General features: G+C 39.0%; 1 protein-coding gene across 1 annotated transcript in view; it reads left to right on the forward strand.

The window, feature by feature from the left end:
* Window positions 1-14,553, forward strand: part of negr1 (neuronal growth regulator 1) — a 379,243-nt gene extending 364,690 nt beyond the window's left edge. Inside the window, exon 7 of the mRNA XM_078407348.1 lies at window positions 1-14,553. This exon is cut by the window's left edge and continues 14,300 nt beyond it. The gene's annotated coding sequence lies outside the window, so the exon portion shown is untranslated.
* Window positions 14,554-20,195: the final 5,642 nt, after the last annotated feature.

Consider the following 20,195-nt stretch of genomic DNA (forward strand, 5'->3'; position numbering starts at 1 on the left):
GAAACATAAATAAATCTAGTGTTAATTGGATAATACTGAAATCGTAATATCATAAAGGTTACACAGGTGCACAAACATTTGGCAAATGGAGTGCACTGTGGGAACATGGGAGATGTTGAAGAATTGAAAAGCAGAATATTATTTACATGGTGGCAGTCTACAAAATGCTGAAGTATAAAGGAATCTTATGCATCCTCTTAAGTGAAAGATAGGAAGTTAGCAGGAAGAAATATTAAATAATTAGGAAGAGAAATGGAATATTGGCTATTATGGCAAAGAGAATAGTGAATAAATGTGGATCTGAGGCTAACATCAGGTCAGCCAGGATTTTACTGAATGGCAAAGCGGGCTCAAAAGACCTATTTCCAATGTTCCTGTGCTCAGGCATATCTGCAGCCGTTGTCAAAACTCATCCAAGAGTGATAAATTCTTGGTACCAAAGGTCAATTTGGATCCTCAGAACTCTTGCAAGCAGAAGTAATCGATGGCAGGTTAGTTGGACAAGTATAAAAATTACATGTTAAGCTGCAAAGAATAAAATAATTTCAAACGTGTTTCAATTTCCACCAACATCACTTGTCAAAATTGTATTATTCTTAAAACTAGGTTATAAAACAGCATTTTTGGAGGCATTTAATATGGTTCAATGGTGCTTTTATTGTCATACGTGTGAAGTGCTAACACAATTAAATTGTTTATCTTTCAAGCAGTCCAGTAGAGCTTTGTCATACCCCCCTTCCAGATTAGCAACTCTACAGAAATAGTCTACTGAGCCCACATGCAAGAGGTGTCATGTTTTGGCACAATTTTCAAAGTCCACACTCTAGTTCTTATGAGTGGTGCCTGTTCGTCAAGTTCCAGTCTGTTGCGGGCCTCCAGCCATCTCCTTCCTTGGATGCCACGTCCCACTCCTCGCCCGTCCATCTTTGTTTCCCGAGGGTGCCTCCTGCAGTTATCCAATGAGAGCGCAATAGGCCAGACCCCAGTTCCCTCTCATTCCTCCCGGCCTTGCTCCTCGCTCCTCGTCGTTGGCTCCACCCTCCCAGTAACTTTAGTTAAGTTTAGTTTAGAGATACGGCGTGGAAACAGGCTCTTCGGCCAACCGAGTCCACATCGACCAGCGATCCTCACACATTAACACTATCCTACACACACTAGGGACAATTTATACTTATACTACAAACCTGTAGTATAAGTTTGGAGTGTGGGAGGAAACCGAAGATCTCGGAGAAAACCCACGAGGTCACGGGGAAAACGTACAAACTCCGTACAGACAGCACCCGTATTTGGGTTCGAACCTGTGTCTCCAGCGCTGCAAGCGCTGGAAGGCAGCAACTCTACCGTTATGCCACCCTAACTTGCCCCAGTTATCAACCACCCTAACTTGACCTTGCACTACCTGGGAAATTTCATACCAGATCAACTAAGTCAGATAGAAAACTAACATTGTCTGTCTGCTCATTCACAAGCATGGGGTAGAGAATCTCAAAAGATTTTAAAGAAATAGCTCCTTAAAAATATACTCCAAATTGTTTAATTTTGAATAGAACACAAGGCCAACAGCCATGTAATTTTCAGCTGACATTAGGAAGCAAAATGATCCCTATGTCAACAATGTTCACGAAACAACATTTGCCAATTGTAGTTGGTTATGAAATGTGATTATGCTTTGGCCTGCATATTAATTTAAAATATTAAATGTCAGAGAGAGAAAGAGACAGTGTTGGTGCAGGGCACAATGTGAACTTTAAATGGCTAATGCCTCCCTTCAGGATTAAAGTGCAGACAATAATAAACTACTACCAATTCAAATCAGAAATTTACTTCCTTGATTGAAGTTATGATCTTAAAACCTTAACTGTGTAGGTTTTATCACTAGAGGCATCACTGTTCTGGATAGTGTATATTGCTCTAGACGCAGTCCACACAAGCCCCATGGTTGCACTAACCCTTTGTAACTGTGAGGCTCCCAATGACATTGAAACTCACTGCTGCAGTCCTTGTCTGAATGGCAGCAAGGCTTCCCGCAGTGCAGACTGAGACCCCACCCCACCCCTATTGACTTCTGGCACCTTGAGCTTCCTGAAGGCCATTTTATTATTTTCAAATATCTCAAATGATTAGAGACATTTAGAAATAATTGAAAGAATATAATTTTCAAATCTAAAAGTAAATAATGAAAAACAAAATAAATGAAAAATTTATTTTAAAATGCAATTAACTATCATTACTTAAAATATTAATATTAATCAAACTAAAATAGAATGAACTAAACACAACTTTGTTTTCCTTTTATTGAAGCTCAGCGGCCCACTTAAATGAAAGAGGACATGCAAAATTCTCCATTCTTACTTTAGCTTAGAGATACCGCATGGAAACATGACCTTTGGCCCATTGAGTCCACGCTGACCATCGATCATCCATTCACACCAGTTCTATGCTATCCTACTTTCTTATTCACTCCCTACACACTAGGGGACAATTTACAGAGGCCAATTTACCTACAAGCCCACATATCTTTGGGATGTGGGAGGAAACTGGAGCACCCGGAGGAAACCCACGCAGTCACAGGGAGAACGTGCAAACTTCACCCAGGCAGCACTTGAGATCAGGATTGAACCTGGGTCTCTGTCGCTGTTAGGCAGCAGCTCTACCAGCTGCTCCACTGTCCCGCCCTTGACTGGCATAAGACTGAGGAACTGGATTTATAATGTATCCAGCCATTTGGCTGTAGTTATTATGAAATACCCGTCAAATGATAAATGACTGCCAGTGTCTTCTATAAATCTGTGTTGCAGAGCACATGTGTGAAACTTTGTATCTTGTTAGCACTAGGTACGAGAGCTAGAGAAAGATTACTCAGTAATAAATCAGTGTCATGAAATTTTAGGGAGACAATTTATTGAGGGAGAAGAATTCTAATTACTTTAAATTTATTAACCAATACTGTTTTTCTTGACACCAGATTCATCACAAGGATAGTTTTCAATACCACATTTAGCTATCCAGAACTTTCAGATACATATCTTAGTTCTTGTAAAAAGGACCTACAAAAAATAAATCCTATATTCCACAAGATAAATATTAGCTCCACAGTCGGGCTTCCTCACTAAATTATTTTACAAGAGAATGATGCCTGTCATCTTTTGCCCAGTGGTATAGGCCTTACATTTATCCTTGACGTAAATCCAACTTTTGTTGCAACGATATTCCCTTGTGATTCCTGCAAGTAATACTATTTCTCTTTCTGCAATCAATTTTTATTATTTCTTATTTTTCTACTTGCTCTCCAGCTCTTTAGGGCTTTTACCATCTCCTTAGGAGAAAAATGGCTGTTTATGCTTCCAGCATGTCCTATGGGCATCCTTAGGATTGCACCTCAATTTGTAAGGTAAAACAAGATCTCAGATATTGGAATTGTACATGCCAGCTACAGTGCCACAAATTAAAGGGTCCTACAGTGCAGAAGGAACACATTTGCCCATCTTGCCACTGCCGGTTCTTTGAAAGAACTGTCCAGTTAGCTGCCCTTTCCCCTCTCTTTCCCCACTGCAATGCAGTACTTTATCTTCCAGATCGCTTCTATCTATCTCTCTGCCTTTTATATTTTGTTGTTTGTCTGTCTCACTCAGAGTTTCTTTGTATTTACACCTCAGGCAGTTCCATGAAATAAAGATTGTTATCAGGGCCAGTGTGACCATTTGTTTTGTGAGAGATGCACCTAGACCCTATGTACTCCACTCATTTATGTTCTCTTTCTATTTAATAACAGTCTGTCTTGGTTTTTCATTTAAGATTTTTCTTGACCTTCTTTGTTAACTTCAGTTGGTTCATCTTTCGTAATGAGTCCCTTTTTCTAATCATCCGCTGAACTTTCCTTTCCCAGTTCATTCTGCATTATTTTTCTTCATACTTTTGTCTTTGCCCTTTTTAATGTTGAGGACAGAGGTTTTGGACTCAAGGTATTCACCTTCAAATTGGAACATTGCACGTGACAACATTTTAAATGGCCTGTTCCGTGCTCTAGGAAACATTCCCCAAATTTATTTTCCATGGTTACCTTGCCAGTTTGATTAATTCTAAAAATATGCAAATTAAAATCACGCACAATAATTGTACGACGTGATGGAAATCAAGCTTTCCATTATGGCAATGTTTGTGCCATGGTGTGGTTTGAAGCTGTGAGCCTATCTGCCATACAATGTCTCATTGCTGTTGGCTGCAGATTTATTGCAACCAACAGCATTCTGAAGAAGGATCTCGACCCGAAAGGTCACCCATTCCTTCTCTACAGAGATGCTGCCTGGCCCGCTGAGTTACTCCAGCATTTTTTGTCTATCTTCGTTTTAAACCAGCATCTGCAGTTCCTTCCTACAAGATTCAGAGTAGCTGCCCCGGCAACACAAGTAGCTGCCCCAACAACTGCTCCCTCAACAGCAGAGATATAATATGAAACTGCTAAGACCATTGCCAATTTTAGAGAAATACAAATTTAAGACAGCTTCACTGATTCGTCAAGATTTGTTGTTTGTCTTTTTCCTCCAATTATTTAAAATCCCAAATTAACATCCATTAATGACTGCTAAAAAAAATCACTGTTTATCTGATCATCTTCAGATTAGTAATTACATTCATTCATCAACTGCTAGAAATAATAAATAAACGTGTTCTTTGATCAGACCTAGTTCTTCTGCTGGAACCATTTGGCATCAGTTGCTGAACTGAATAATGGTGCATCGCATTACCTGTCCAAAGTGAGCACGCTGAGTTTTATTCTGCAGATAATAACACATTTGAAATTTATAGTTGTATGATGTGAATCATCAACTTTTCATGCTACAGTGCAGTGACAGTGTTATGAAAAGACGAAGGTTGATAATAAAACCAAAAAGTCTGCTAAAAAGGCACAGTAGATTAATCAGCATTTGAAGGAATCCATTCATCAGACAGAGCCTGATGAGGTAGGAGAAAGTTGTAACACCTGGCTGATTTACAGCAATGGCATGTATAGGACCAATACATCTTCTCAATTGCAAATTTGTCAAGTGTTTTGCTTTATCGATGGTAATCATGTTAAAGTCTTTAATGCCATTTATTTTTTTATATTTATGCAGGGGCATGTTTGCTTCACTAGTTGAACAAAGTATTTTGCAGATATTTTCAGCCTGTGCTTATATTTGTGGTACTTGCCAAATAGAAAAAGGCTGATATATCATTTTTATTATCCAGATTAAAATTCAGCCCACACTGATGGGATTAAAGTCTCCTTTGCCTGCTAGGGTCCTGTGTTTTAGAACAGTCTCAGATTAGTTCCTAGAAGGCCTGAGGCTATTGTGCAAAACCGACATAGAGAGAAGTCATAGGAGGGCCGTGAAGAGTGCTGTTCTGGACTTTAATCCCAGTCAGATTCATGAAAGGGCACAATGGGAATCTTTCTCTGTATCTAACTGCTCAGAGAGTGCTTAATGCTGATAGTTTCCTGAGATGAAAGTATTTAATTCCATATCAAACATCTTGCACCTGGATTAACATTTAGCTAGAGGATTAAAATGATCATTTCCTCCAATGGGGAGACTGTAGGAACACTTTTCTTACTTACCAGTAGTGATAATGAAAGAAAAGTTTGCTGTCCAAGACACAATTCTGTTGTCACTTCTGAAATCCAACAGTCAGTCTATCTCTCTTTTCTGCTGCACCTTTTTCTGCCAAAAAAAATACATTGTATCGCTTATGCTTTATATGCACAGGTGATTGATTGATTTGAGGTGGAGATTAAGAATTTCTATGTGCAATGTGAAATTTGATTCATAGGTCTTTGTAAAATCTGCACATGAATGCTGAAGAATATGCAGCAGTCATGTTGTATGGCATGTAAATGATTTTTACCATCACTGCTGTGAAAATGGAGAAAGTATGTGACCCTCAATTGGAAAAGGAGGCCATATTGTCTGGATGAAGGCCTGTTAAAATACAGGTTAGAGGGCCTGTCCTCGTATGAATTCTTGTCAGGGATTCATGCATTGAAGACAGGCCTTGAATCTTTACAGATGAACCTTATGTCTCAATGATCAAGATCAAGCCTCTTTCTTTGGAGATTTGCTGATGTGCAGTCAGGACTGGGATCTTCCAGATTTCCATCTCCATCCTTACAAAGTCCAACCATTCTTCAGAGACACACAGTCTTCACTCCCATTTCTGGCCTGCACCACCTGGTTTGGGTATCCCGATGCTCAGCCTAACATGAAGTTATTGTTCATATTGAGAACTGCCAAATTCCGAGCCCCTGGTGAGGCAGGAATATTACACTTGAAAATCCGCGCTTCACTCATGACTGATTGCTCACTATTAGTTACTTGCAGTTGCTCTGAAATTGCAGGGATCACACTGCCATGTACAGGGTCAGAGTCAGAATATTTTTTCATCTGAAAGTGCACGAGTAACTGGTTTGGGTAACCTTCTCAGCACCATCTATTTATGAAAAAACCAAACTCCCTGTGATTTTTCCACCTTATTTAGGCTTTTGAGCTTTGCTAAACTCTAGAATTTCCTCCTGCCTTCAGTTAGAATCATTCTGCTATTTTTGGAGATGCCAACCTTCACCCATTCATCTACCCATAGCCACCCACTGCAATCTTCTCCATTATATGCATTCTTTATTTATTGAGGTATTCTTTTATTTGTGAAGGAAAAATATTCTAGCTGGTCATGTCACACTATTCAAACTTAGAAATTAATGTAAGGAGTGTTAGCAATGTGAAGGTAGGACTCAAAGTTGTTAGACTGTATAAGATGGTGAAAAACCTTTTGGTTCATGTCAGGATTGCTCATTCCACCTCTATATTTTTGTTCTGCCAGATCTATGTTTCATAGATTTGTTTCATTCAGCTTTCCGACACACCTTGTCCAAATAACTGTGCACCAAGGGTCTGCAAAAAGCAACCCTAGTGTCTGTTCAGTGGTAAACTAAACGTAATAGTTTTGACAGAATATTAGCATCAATCCTGTGGGATTCCAGCACTAGCGCATATTGTGACTGTGTGGCTTCTCCCCGATGAAGAAAATGAAAAAGCAATTGTGGTTTAGTCAGTGGCAGGGTTGCATAAAAAATCTGGTTGTTTTCACCCTCCAGCATGGTTGTGGTACTGTAGATTACTTTTCCTACATCCAACATGGTGTTATGTTGTAATTTTCAAATGTTTCTTAAGATTGAATAAATGTGTGCTCGGTACTCCTAGACTTTGAAGCTAGTTTGATTTTATTCTAAGCCAGGGACAATTGATTAAAGACCGTGTTAATTACTCACCAAACACTACTAGCAGCTCAGTGGCCTGAATTTGAACCTGCTGCGCTGAACTATTTGCAAGAATGGAGAGCCATTTGGAACTCCTGGCATCTTTCTTTATGTATACACTCTGAACCAATTAGACATACGTGTAAGGACCAATACAGACAATAATTTTACTTAACCATTGACCCATTTAGTTTTTGCCTTCATTATGCAGCCAGAGTGTACATCCAGGTAAGGCATGAAAAACTGAGGCCTTCCTTGGAGCAGATTATGTCAGTCCTTTCCTGAACCAGGGCCATCCCGGAAGCCAACAAAAGAAAAATGTGGTAGGCCTCTGACATATGTAGTCCTTTTCTCCTTTCTCCTCCCCCACTGAACCCCTCCCTCCTCAATCACTAAATCCCCAACCGTTCCAGTATTTAAATCAAGCCATGGAATAAAAGTAATTTGTTATGTCCAAGGTGTGAGCAGTGTATGTTTCCAAATCTCCTTTCCACCCACCCATTTTTTTAAAAATTTGAATCGAGCTCATGAGACTTTGAATGATTTTCAGTGCAATTTTGGTACTTATCATATCATATCATATCATATATATACTTAAGGAGATGGTTCTAGAAATTGTGCATGCATATGTGATCATTTTCCAATGTTCTATAGATTCAGGATCAGGACCAGTTCCTGTGGATTGGAGGGTAGCTAATGTTATCCCACTTTTTAAGAAAGGAGGGAGAGAGAAAACGGGAAATTATAGACCAGTTAGTCTGACATCAGTGGTGGGGAAGATGCTGGAGTTAATTATAAAAGACGAAATTGCGGAGCATTTGGATAGCAGTAACAAAATCGTTCTGAGTCAGCATGGATATATGAAGGGGAAATCATGCTTGACTAATCTTCTGGAATTTTTTGAGGATGTAACTTGGAAAATTGACAGAGGAGAACCGGTGGATGTGGTGTACCTCGACTTTCAGAAAGCCTTCGACAAGGTCCCACATAGGAGATTAGTGGCAAAATTAGAGCACATGGTATTGACATGGATAGAAAATTGGTTGGCAGACAGAAAGCAAAGAGTGGGGATAAATGGGTCCCTTTCAGAATGGCAGGCAGTGACTAGTGGGGCACCGCAAGGCTCGGTGCTGGGACCGCAGCTATTTACAATATACATTAATGACTTGGATAAAGGGATTAAAAGTACCATTAGCAAATTTGCATATGATACAAAGCTGGGTGGTAGTGTGAACTGTGAGGAAGATGCTATGAGGATGTGTGAGTGGGCTGATGCAATGCAGATGCAGTTTAATGTGGATAAGTGTGAGGTTATCCACTTTGGTGGTAAGAATAGGAAGGCAGATTATTATCTGAATGGTGTCAAGTTAGGAAAAGGGGACGTACAACGAGATCTGGGTGTCCTAGTGCATCAGTCACTGAAAGGAAGCATGCAGGTACTGCAGGCAATGAAGAAAGCCAATGGAATGTTGGCCTTCATAACAAGAGGAGTTGAGTATAAGGGCAAAGAGATCCTTCTGCAGTTTTATAGGGCACTAGTTAGACCACACCTGGAGTACTGTGTGCAGTTTTGGTCTCCAAATTTGAGGAAGGATATTCTTGCTATTGAGGGCGTGCAGCGTAGGTTTACTAGGTTAATTCCCGGAATGGCCGGACTGTCATATGTTGAAAGACTGGAGCGGCTAGACTTGTATACACTGGAATTTAGAAGGATGAGAGGGGATCTTATCGAAACATATAAGATTATTAAGGGGTTGGACACGTTAGAGGCAGGAAGCATGTTCCCAATGTTGGGGGAGTCCAGAACCAGGGGCCACCGTTTAAGAATAAGGGGTAGGCCATTTAGAATGGAGATGAGGAAAAACTTTTTCAGTCAGAGAGTTGTAAATCTGTGGAATTCACTGACTCAGAAGGCAGTGGAGGCCAATTCTCTGAATGCATTCAAGACAGAGCTAGATAGAGCTCTTAAGGATAGCGGAGTCAGGGGGTATGGGGAGAAGGCAGGTACGGGGTACTGATTGAGAATGATCAGCCATGATCACATTGAATGGTGGTTCTGGCTCGAAGGGCCGAATGGTGTACTCCTGCACCTATTATCTATTGTCTATTGTCTAACATAATCATCCACTGCATTCTGCTAATTGAGTGCAAAGAAAGAAGTCCTGCCTCCATCGGTGTTTTGCTTTGAAAGCTTCTTGGTGATAATTGTTTATTTACAGATCCCAGCTGACAGTGCTAAACATAGGATCAAATACTTACATTGTATTATCATATCTGAAAACTCACCAAATTGGACCCATGGATTCAGGTAATTTATGCAAATTACTGCAGGTGTGGGGATTTCAGGGTGAATTTACGGAAAGTATTGCACCTTTCCTGCTCCCCAAGTTTCCTCATGTTCCTACAGCCAGTATGAACACTAGATAGTGTGTGTGTTTAGAAGCCTCATGGGAGTTTGTGCCAGACTACTGTTTTCCTAGTTCTAGCTATCTTTTGTATAGAGCTTCAGAGAGAATTAGGCAGGGATGCAAGAAGGGAAATGAACAATCAGCTTATGGGAAAGAAGTTTAGACTGAGGGCAGAGAACAGAAGAACACATGAACAAAACGACAGGTTGAACAGATTAAACTGCATCCTGCACAAGATGTCTGTGCAAATACACTACGTAAGTGCTACCAAACCATTTTACATTTTCTTTTACATGAAACCACTTCAACAGTGAAATATCATGTTGGTAATAATTATATGCCATTTGCTTTGCATTTGTGGTATTCGTGTGTATTTTTAAAATATTTATCTGATTATACAGCATATATGACATCTTTTAATCCTACTACGCATGTACATGAGCAATGGCTGACTGTTGTACAAGAGTCTGCAAATTCTCATCCATTGACTGTAATGCAACTGATTGTGTGGAGGTGAGCACAACTGGCAATTTATACTCATGCATGCATTAGATGCAGGCAATCACCCCCAGTTGTGCACACAATTAGTCTGAAGAAGGGTCGCGACCTGAAACATCACCTATTCTTTTTCTCCAAAGATGCCGCCTGACCCGCTGAGTTACTCCAGCTTTTTATGTCTGCCAGAAAATGATCCTCAGTTTCTGCTCACTGTGCTGCTAAGCTACTATTCCTTGAGTCTGTAGATCGAACTTAATTTAGTTCATGTGAATAATTACAGTTTCTGCACTCTATATTCCCAGAGTTGCAGCAAAAAACTTTCCTTTAATTAATTTACGTGATGTGGGTATCAATGACTTGAATAACATATAATGTTACTTGCCACTGATAAGATGCTGGTAAGTTGCCTCATTGACCTTCTGCACTCTTTGAGGTAATGGTTCACCCACAAGATTGTTAGTCAGAGCATGTTAATCACTTAAGCTGCTGTGACCTGGTTGAAATCAAGCTTTTTTGCGTGTTGGAATTTATTTCACATGGGAGGGAGTGTTCTATCACCCTCCTGATTTGTTTTTGATGGAAATCCTTTGGGAAATCAAGGGATGAATCAGTCAACACAGAATACCCACCTTTAACCTACTCAATTAGTTATAAGTTTTATATAGTTTATCCAGCTAAGTAAATGGTGATTCTTCCCAGGACAAGAACGAGCAACTCTCGAAGTGATGTCTAAGGTTTGAGATGATTGACCATCAACAGCCCCACATCTTCCATTAAGTTGGTCATGATTCTAGCCCAGAAAGTTGAAATTAGATTACACCTGGAAATATATGCACTTCTCCCTCCCTTTGCAAATGGTGAATTCACACAAACTGACAGCAACTAACTCAGGAACAATAAAGACTTTGCAATGAATATCCAACTCCACCTCCCCCCCCCCCCCCCCAAAAAAACCAAAATGTCTACCATATCCCCATTACCACCCTCTCCTCTGACTCTATCACATCAGCGACTGCTTGCAAGATAAATTATGGCTAAAATGATAACTAACCACAAAGCTCATATGCTGATGTAATCATGATTTAGATGTCTTAAGCAATGGTATGAAAACCTATTGCTCAAATACATTAGCATATCCTACTTCAGAATTACTGCTTGTGGAATGATCATTGCAGCTAACATGTATTACATGAGTCAGATAGGAAGATGTACAGGATCTGGGTATGCAGCTGAAAAAAAGTGTTATACAGTGGATAATACAGTAGATTTGTTTGTAAATCTTTAGAATGAAGAAAAGTACAGTACAATTTTAGCATTTAGACCTGGCAATCAATGATAAATGGAGTGTGTATGAGAGCACCATTGAAACCACATTACATTGGTAATATTACTATGTATATGCAAAGCATTTCACTAATGATGAAGGAATGGCTGAGGACAGCATTATAAATGAATGGAAGAATGGAGTATAATCTGGCGCTTCTTTAAAAGATGCTATCATTATAATTTATTCTACTTAATAGCAACATTTATTAAATATGTACATACATCCATTAAAATGTAAAAGATATTGGGACTAAGCCTGGTATTTAATCTCAAGGTGTTTTACAGTTTAATTGACTGACATATTTTTCAAGTATTCAGTAAAAATGCAGTTCCCCAGTCACTTTGCTCGATAAATATGCCATTTGATGTGGAAATAGGTACACTACCTTTGAGTCTGCACCACATGATTTGGTTTTATCCAAGGCAAAAATAGGGATATACAATTGTGTCCATTGTCCGTAGATAAATACCGTAAAAGTAGCCAGTGCTCCCAGTCTTAATTTCCATCTACAGACCCTGCTGTAAAGTACTAGCATGTGAACATGAAACCATGAATAATAGTCTGTCTATTATACCGATGTGTGAAGAATCCTATTTAAACTTGAAGCCCACTTAATGATTCAGCTTGCATGACAGATGGGGATGAAGCAGGCCTCAAGTAGGATGCTGGAAAGGTGCAAATATGTAGAACTATAAATTATTATTTAATGTCTCCCCTAAGTATGTAGCATATATCACCAATCTCCACATTGTATAATTCTGAAAGAGAATCACTCTATGCCTCTATTACATGGAGTGAGAATTGGGCTTTACATCTCAAAATGAGATTATAACTGCAGTGCACATGGGAAATCAGGTAATAGAATAATAGCAAAAGAAAATTATGATTTTGAGATGAATAAGATCACAGTGCAAAGCTTTAACTTACTGGTGCATGGAAGTACATTGCAGCACAACAATGGCAAGTCAAGATAAAATAGAGCATTTCATTCAAGCAGTAGTCCGTAAAAAGGTGTTGATGGGTACATGTCTGCAGTGTACCAGATTAATGCATTACTTCTTATGCTGTTTAGTATTGCAGTAAATGAGTGGTTTCTTGTTTGATTGATTTGCGGAACTAGATTATTATTTCATTATTATTAAATCAATGAAAACCAAGACGACCACACTATCAAGGCATAGGATGTTGTAGAAAGGAAATAGTGCTTGGAATTAATTTTGTTGCCAAGTTTCAAAAGGCGAATGAAAAATAGTGCCATTAGAACTAAGAAAAATACTGTACAATTGAATTATTGGTTTGTTCCTTCAAACTTGGAAAGAACATTTCAAGCTGTAAACACCAGGATGAAATAAACTGATGCTAGACTAGTTGTGCTGTTGATGGAAGCAATTGTTGGTGACAAATTCGAGACATTTTATATGAAAAAAAATGGTTGTACAAGTTTTCGTTTCACCATAGTTTTACTGTCAAAGCAGTAGGGCCAACAAAACATCAACTGAATACATTAGAGTCAAACTGTGATATATTGAAACTTGATCAGTACTATTTGATGATTATTTAACTCTCTTAATTTTTCCTGTTGAAATTTCAGTGAGAAAGAAATGTAATTTTTGAAAAGCAGGATGTTCAATGACTATATTGGTGATTGATCATATTAATAACATTTCACAAGACATAATTCTGGATGTCGTGATAGGAAAGATTATTTTGGGGTGTGTGGTGCATAGTTTTATTACTTATAATGTTCAGCAATGGTGTTTTATAGGAATCAAGTTCACTTTAAGTGTCAAGTGTAAGTTTGTGTGGAACTAACAGAGTAACTCCAGTGCAGTGTTGCTAACTAGGGGAGAGCCTCAATTCCAACCATTCTCTTGCTCACCACTCACCATGAAGTGAAGGGATACACACATCTGTACTTGTAATTCCTTGCACAATGGGTTTCTGATTTAAGTCATGCCTCAGTGGGTGGTTGCCAAGTGGCAGACAGACTTCCTCATGGGAAAAAAGCAGGATTAATAAAATGTTATTTAATAGGTCTATTTCAATGGGATGCTTGCTGTATGAAATCTGAGATAACACTGCTGCCTAAAAGTGGTTGTTTATCTTCTTTTGCCGGTGTATATAAAAACAAGAGGGAGCGGCATTCATGCAAGATTGATCAACACCCCATATCAGGGCAAGCTGTAAACACAGGCCCAAAAGCAAATAAAACAGCAGATCTGTTATAAATAAAAGGGAAAGAGGGAGTGGACTGCAAATGGGATTCAGCTGTCTTATGAATACCAGCATGCCAATACAAATAGATTATATTCTGCTCCGCCTTAGATCCCATTAATACATATCTTTGAAGTCCATTATTGCTTTAATGTAAAGTGATGTTGATAAATGTAAAAGGCCCTATTAATGTACAGTTTGAATCATTTTTGACAAGTGTAGGGTTGCACTGTTTTGCAATGTTACTGCAGCAATTCTTGTTGTATAGTGAATTTTAGACTTGCAGTTAAATGTTTTTGAGATTGCAGTTTATAGAATGTGTGCAGAGTAATATGCCTTTTGTCATTGAATAAAATGGGACACCAGTGTGAATCCAGTCATAAACACGAATGAGCTGAGAGTGCTGTAGAAACTTACAACAGAGTGGTACATTTGATTGTGCACGACATTAGAAGCATGTCATAGTGTAGAAATCTCGTGACCTCATGCATATAAGGTTGCAGCACTATTGCACTGTGTGAGATTCATTTTTTTCATGCTCCTATTGAATATTTTTGTATGGTTAAAGCTCTAAGATGACTGGTATCGTGCATTCTTTGTGAAATGTACTCTTTGAAAGCTGTACTCTGTACATTATGTTGGTGAAAAGATTTTGTATATTTTATGTTAAAGAAAAAACTTCAGCGGGATATTTGTTCACATAAAATTGCCAATTATGTTCCTGTCTACAACAGTTTCTAATGTAATTGAAATCTGTGATATCTTTGGTTCTGCTGTATTGTACCAATCATGTACATTAAAATTCTTTTGTCATTGTTATGAAATAATGTCAAATTATGTAGTAACATTAAAAAATCTATTGATTTGAAATTCTGGAATTAAGGGGAAAATTGCCAGAAAGTTCTGCCAGTTTTCAAATGTCCACTTACCATACCAGTGTCAAAGGCCTCAAGATAGTATCTGAGGTGGGTGTTTTGGTTCTAAAGATGACTCAATTGCTTTTTGCAATAGGGGAAGGGAAAACCCATTTTAAATGTTATGGATTTTGGTTCAGGGCTGAATCCGGCACGTAATATGGGAGAATATGGGAGGCCATAATATGGGAGAATAATTTCCATAATATGGGAGAATAACTTCCTGATTCATACAATTGAGACATATATATATGAAGAATTGCCACTTTGATGAGGTTTTACAGTTACTGGTACATCCGTTTCCACACTTGAACCAGTACATTAAGGAAGGAAAAACAACAATGATTGGTACTATAATTACAAAATATCAGTGGCTGAATAAATGTTATGATCTTTAAAAACAACATCATTTTCCAGCCTGACATTAACTGTGGCCATGCTAATAGGTTGCAACCTTCTTCACTGGGGTTATAATCCAGATGGTACAGGTTGTGGCAATGTGCACAATGCCAGCAATATTGTAGGCAAATCTTTCTTCTTATGATGCAGAGAAGTCTTGAATAAACACCTGTATTCTGCATGTAACTGATGCCTCCATAACTCTTATGGAATTGGTTACTCGTGCACATATAAAGGAGCCAATTGGAGAAATTAATCACACGGAAAATGAGGCAAATGACACGCAAAAGAAGATCATTCTTGTTGATTGAGACAGATTTAAATTTACTAGTGCCAATCAAAATCACTGAATTGAACAAGATTGTCGATAACGTGGGTAAGTTGCAGTCATTTTGACCCAGTACCATCAGCAAAAACTGCCATTTTGTTTGATAGTTGAGACTCTCCAGTTTAATTAGTAACAAATATTTTGTGTTACCAAGAGCTACTCAGGTCCTGCGCATATCTATCAGAAACTCGTATCAGAGAGCAGCTTCCAACCTCGAGAAGAGCAATTCACATCAAAGTGATTACTTGAAGAACATAAATTCCAAAGTTATGGACAAAGTGCTGGTAGGTCAAATTAGACGAGATAGCATATTTTGACTGACATGAAACAATGGGCCAAGTGACCTTCTGTGCCATAATTATTTCTTGTTGCTATGATTTTAACACAGGAGATAATCAATTACATTCTCTTCCTGTGAATGTTAAACTGCTTCAAATGTTTTTCTCCCCCTTTCACAGTTGCCCCAACCACATTGTCCCATTCTACTACAATAGATGTTGAAGGTCTGCAGCAGGTCATTTCCTTCTCCTTCTTTCTCCTCACTCATCACACTCTCCCCTCTGCTCATGCCCTTTGGCAATCTCTCCACTATGCCAACTGCTTTCATGGAAATTTCTTCTCATATAGGTTATTGAATCTCAGGAATTCTCTGCCCAGTAGTAGTAGTGGAAGCTGGACCATTAAAAGCATTTGAAGTGGAGATGGATAAATATTTGATAGATTGAGGAATGGAAAAATGGCACAGAAGAAGGATAGAGGCCAGGATAGATCAGCCATTATTGTATTGAACAGTGGGGCAGCTGGGAGGACCAAATGGCCTGCTCCTGCCTCTATTTTCTTCTGTTCTTGTGTTGGCTAAAATAAGATCAATTGTGCACAAACAAGAAAATCCATCAGCACGAAATGAATGAACGTAATGCCACCAATTCCACAAGAGCAGAATGTCAAATACATAATCTAGTCCATTCCTCTCCCCGCTCAATATCCAGTGAAGTACTTTCCCACTTGGTCTTTGGTTGGCAGTCAGCAGATTTTCTTTCCTCCTCTCTCAACAAGGATACAAAGGCCATTTTTCACACATTTGCACTTGCTGGCTTAGCACAAACTCAAGAGAGAAAATCTGAAGCTAAAATGCTAGAGTAAATCAGTGGGCTAGGCAGCATCTCTAGAGAAAAGGGATAGGTGACGTTTCGGGTCGAAACGCTTCTTCAGACTAAATCTGAATTCACTACTTGACTCACTACTCCTTGCGCTATGTATTTATCCACTCAACCATCAGTCAAGCATTTTACTCAAAACCAGTCAAACATGCATCCCAGGAGTCACAGCATTAATTATGCCTTGAAAATTCTTTATTACAAGAACCTCTAGAGCCATACTAACAAAGAGCATGGAAGAGTAATTAAACCAAAAATACATTATAAATCAGTGCTGCACTAAGGAAAGATAATTACCACAGTATTATCTAATCAATAAGGTGCACATGATTTTAATGTTATAATCTTGATTCTGACCACTACAAATTGAAAACATATCCTTTAGCTCACACGTTCAGATAAAGGACAATCCAGTAATTGCTCATGGCCACTCCAACACATTCTATTTCTTCGCTGTTTATTTTAGGTCCTGCGAGTGCAAGACCCACACCATAGGAATGTCCCAAGTTGAGCTTTTGCAATCCATCAGTTCCATGATAATATTTGATAAAGTAAAACTATATTTCTCTCCATCCCAAAGAATAATACATTACATTGTATATCAACGTCCAAAAGATTTTATTAAAGACAAGACACATGGCTATTGTGGGAATGCTAGGTACTCCAAAATTTAGAAATATGCCATGACCTCTCTCCACCGAAGAATTGAATGTGCCCCCCGCTTCAACATCAGACGGCAACCACGGGGCTGGATTTGACAACATGGGATACATACTTACTGAGGATGGAATTCTCATTGCAGGAATTTCCACGTGCATTCATTTCATTCCGAATTTAAAAAAATATATCTGTTCAATTTGTTGCTGTAATTCCAGCCACTTTCTTATTAATCTTCTGAAACCTGTAGCCTTGTGAGATTAACACAACAGTGTCAGCCCTTGGAGGACTTGCAACCATCGTTTTTGCTTGAGATTAAATCTTTTATCTCTAATTTCCCTCTGACCCACTCTAATTTCCCAATGGCTATTCTTTAAATGAAAGTACAGAAAGTAAGTGCCAATTCAATGTTATGAACACCAGAATCAAGTACAATCTTGTTCCTGTCTGATACCCCAAATGGGGGACTTGTGTTTTAGTTATAGAAACATAGAAAATAGGAGGTGGCCATTTGGCCCTTCGAGCCAGCATTGCCATTCATTGTGATCATGGCTGACCATCCACAAACTGTAACCTGTGCCTGCCTTCTCCCCATATCCCTTGATTTCACTAGCCCCTAGAGCTCTATCTAACTCTCTTTTAAATCCATCCAGTGAATTGGCCTCCACTGCCTTCTGTGGCAGAGAATTCCACAAAATCACAACTCTGGGTTAAAAAGTTTTTTCTCGCCTCAGTTTTAAATGGCCTCCCCTTTATTCTTAGACTGTGGCCATAGGTTCTGGACTCCCCCAACATTGGGAATATTATTCGTGCATCTAGCTTGTCCAGACTGAATGTTCGCAAAGTAGGATGCTTTTAAAAGTGTGATGACAAGAGTTCCGGGCATGCATGTTCGTGTGAGAGAGAAGGACTATGTAGGGGGGAGTAAGGGAACTGGGAACACAAAGCTCTGGTGAGGTAAAAGGAGGCACAGGACAGGTATAGTCAGCTAGGATCAAGTGCATCCCTGGAGGAGTTTCAAAAAAGGAGGAGCAAAGCTAAGAAGGAAATCAAGAAGACAAAACGGGGGAAGGAGATAGCTCTGACAGACAATATTAAGGAAAATCCAAAGAGATCTTATGTACATTAAGAGAAAGAGGATAATTAGGTTGGGAATAAGGCTCCTTAGAAACCAAAGTGTTCGTCTGTATTGAGCGACAGTGCTCCATGACTATTTCTCCTCTGCTTCTTACTGTGGAGAAAGTGATGAAGGCTGGTGAACTTGGAACATTTAATTGACATGTCTTGAGGACAGTCCATATTATGGTCGAGGAGGTGCTAGACCTCCTAAGGCGTATGAAGGTGGATAAATCTCCCGGGCCTGATCAGATATATTTGAGGATATTGTGGGAAGCTAGAGAAGAATTTACTGGAGCCCTGGCTGAGATATATGAATCATCGTTAGGTGCGGGTGAGGTTGCCAGAAAACTGGTGGGTTGGCTAATGTTGTGGTTTTATTTAACAAGGGCTGCAAGGAAAAGCCTGGGAACTAATAGACCAGTGAGCCAAACATCGGTGATGGGCATGTTACTGGAGAGGATTCCAAGGGATGGGATATATATGCATTTAGATAGACGGGGGCTGATTGGGGATAGAAGAATTAGGGTTCCTGATTGTAGTTTATTACGAAAGGTTCCAATGATGAAGATTGAGTCAATCGGATCTGGTTCACAGATCACTTCATACTTCAATAATCTATTAAAACTCACTGTTAAGCCAAAAGGAATGGTGTTTTGGGGAGTACTACAGTCAATGTAGGCCACCAACTGAGTGTGGACGAGATGGGTCGTGGTGGTAGGGGTCGTCCAATAGGGAGGTGATGCGAGTTAATTTTTATATCAGTTTTGATTGAGAAAATGTATCTGATATAATGCAATGTAGGATAAACGGTCAATCTCAAGCTTTAAACGTTCTCTGCAACAATATATCAAGCAAAACCTTGAAGGAATAAAGCTGCACATTTTCAAGTAATTAATCCCACATTCGCAAACATGCTAGGAAAGCTGTTGTTTTACCCAGGGAGTTGCAATCTGCTTTACCATATATAAACCATTTGTCAAGGGCTGCTGCTACTCATAAAGTAAATCTCCTGTGTGAACGGATAAATGTTTGCTGCAAGCTGCAAAATGTAGAGAATATAAAGAAGCTAAAATCTAGAGGTGGGAGGTATGTGGTTATTTGATTCAAAAACACACTTTTCAAATAAAAATCAAGCTGTTAAAATCAGCAAAGATAGATTTTGAGCAAACCCTACAAATGACAACCCTTCCAATGAAATATGTGGTTTAATCCTGGTTTATCATCGGAAGATTATTCACCAGAGAGAAAGAAAGATTTCCAATTGGAGTTCCTCAAGCATCAAGTTATGAACTCAGTTATACTTAACAGCCCTTGTCAATGTTCTGTGCTGAAATGGCCATTTCCAATGTGCAAACATCAATATCAGCAGCGTTATTACCCACAAGAGGAATTATACCAAAACTCCAACTCCACCTGATTTCTATAATTTTGTGTTTTATCCATTATAAATGTCTTTACACAACTAAAAATAAAAACTCCCCGCATAAGCTGTTATTCAGTTGTTGTTATTATTATAACAACAATGTCATTCGGCGAGAGCTCAGGAGGGTAAACTGGGAGCAATTGTTATTGGGTAAGTCCACATCTGATATGTGGGCGTTATTTAAAGGACAGTTGATCGATGTTCAGAACTGGCATGTTCCAGTAAGGAGGAGCAATAAGGATGGCAAAGTGAGAGAACCTTGGATGAAGTTGTAAATTTGGTTAAAAAAAAGAAGCAGACAGGGCATTTGTGGAAGATAAAGAAAGGAGGAAAGAAAAGTGGGGGATTAGAAGGAGTAAAAGGAACACCAAATGGCTTTGGCATGTTGGATTTAAAAATATTACAAAGCCTACGTGAAAAACAGGAGTATAACCATGGAGAAGGTAGGACTGTTCAAGGA

The sequence above is a fragment of the Rhinoraja longicauda genome, chromosome 11, assembly GCF_053455715.1.
Source record: "Rhinoraja longicauda isolate Sanriku21f chromosome 11, sRhiLon1.1, whole genome shotgun sequence".
NCBI classification, from domain to species: Eukaryota; Metazoa; Chordata; class Chondrichthyes; order Rajiformes; family Arhynchobatidae; genus Rhinoraja; species Rhinoraja longicauda.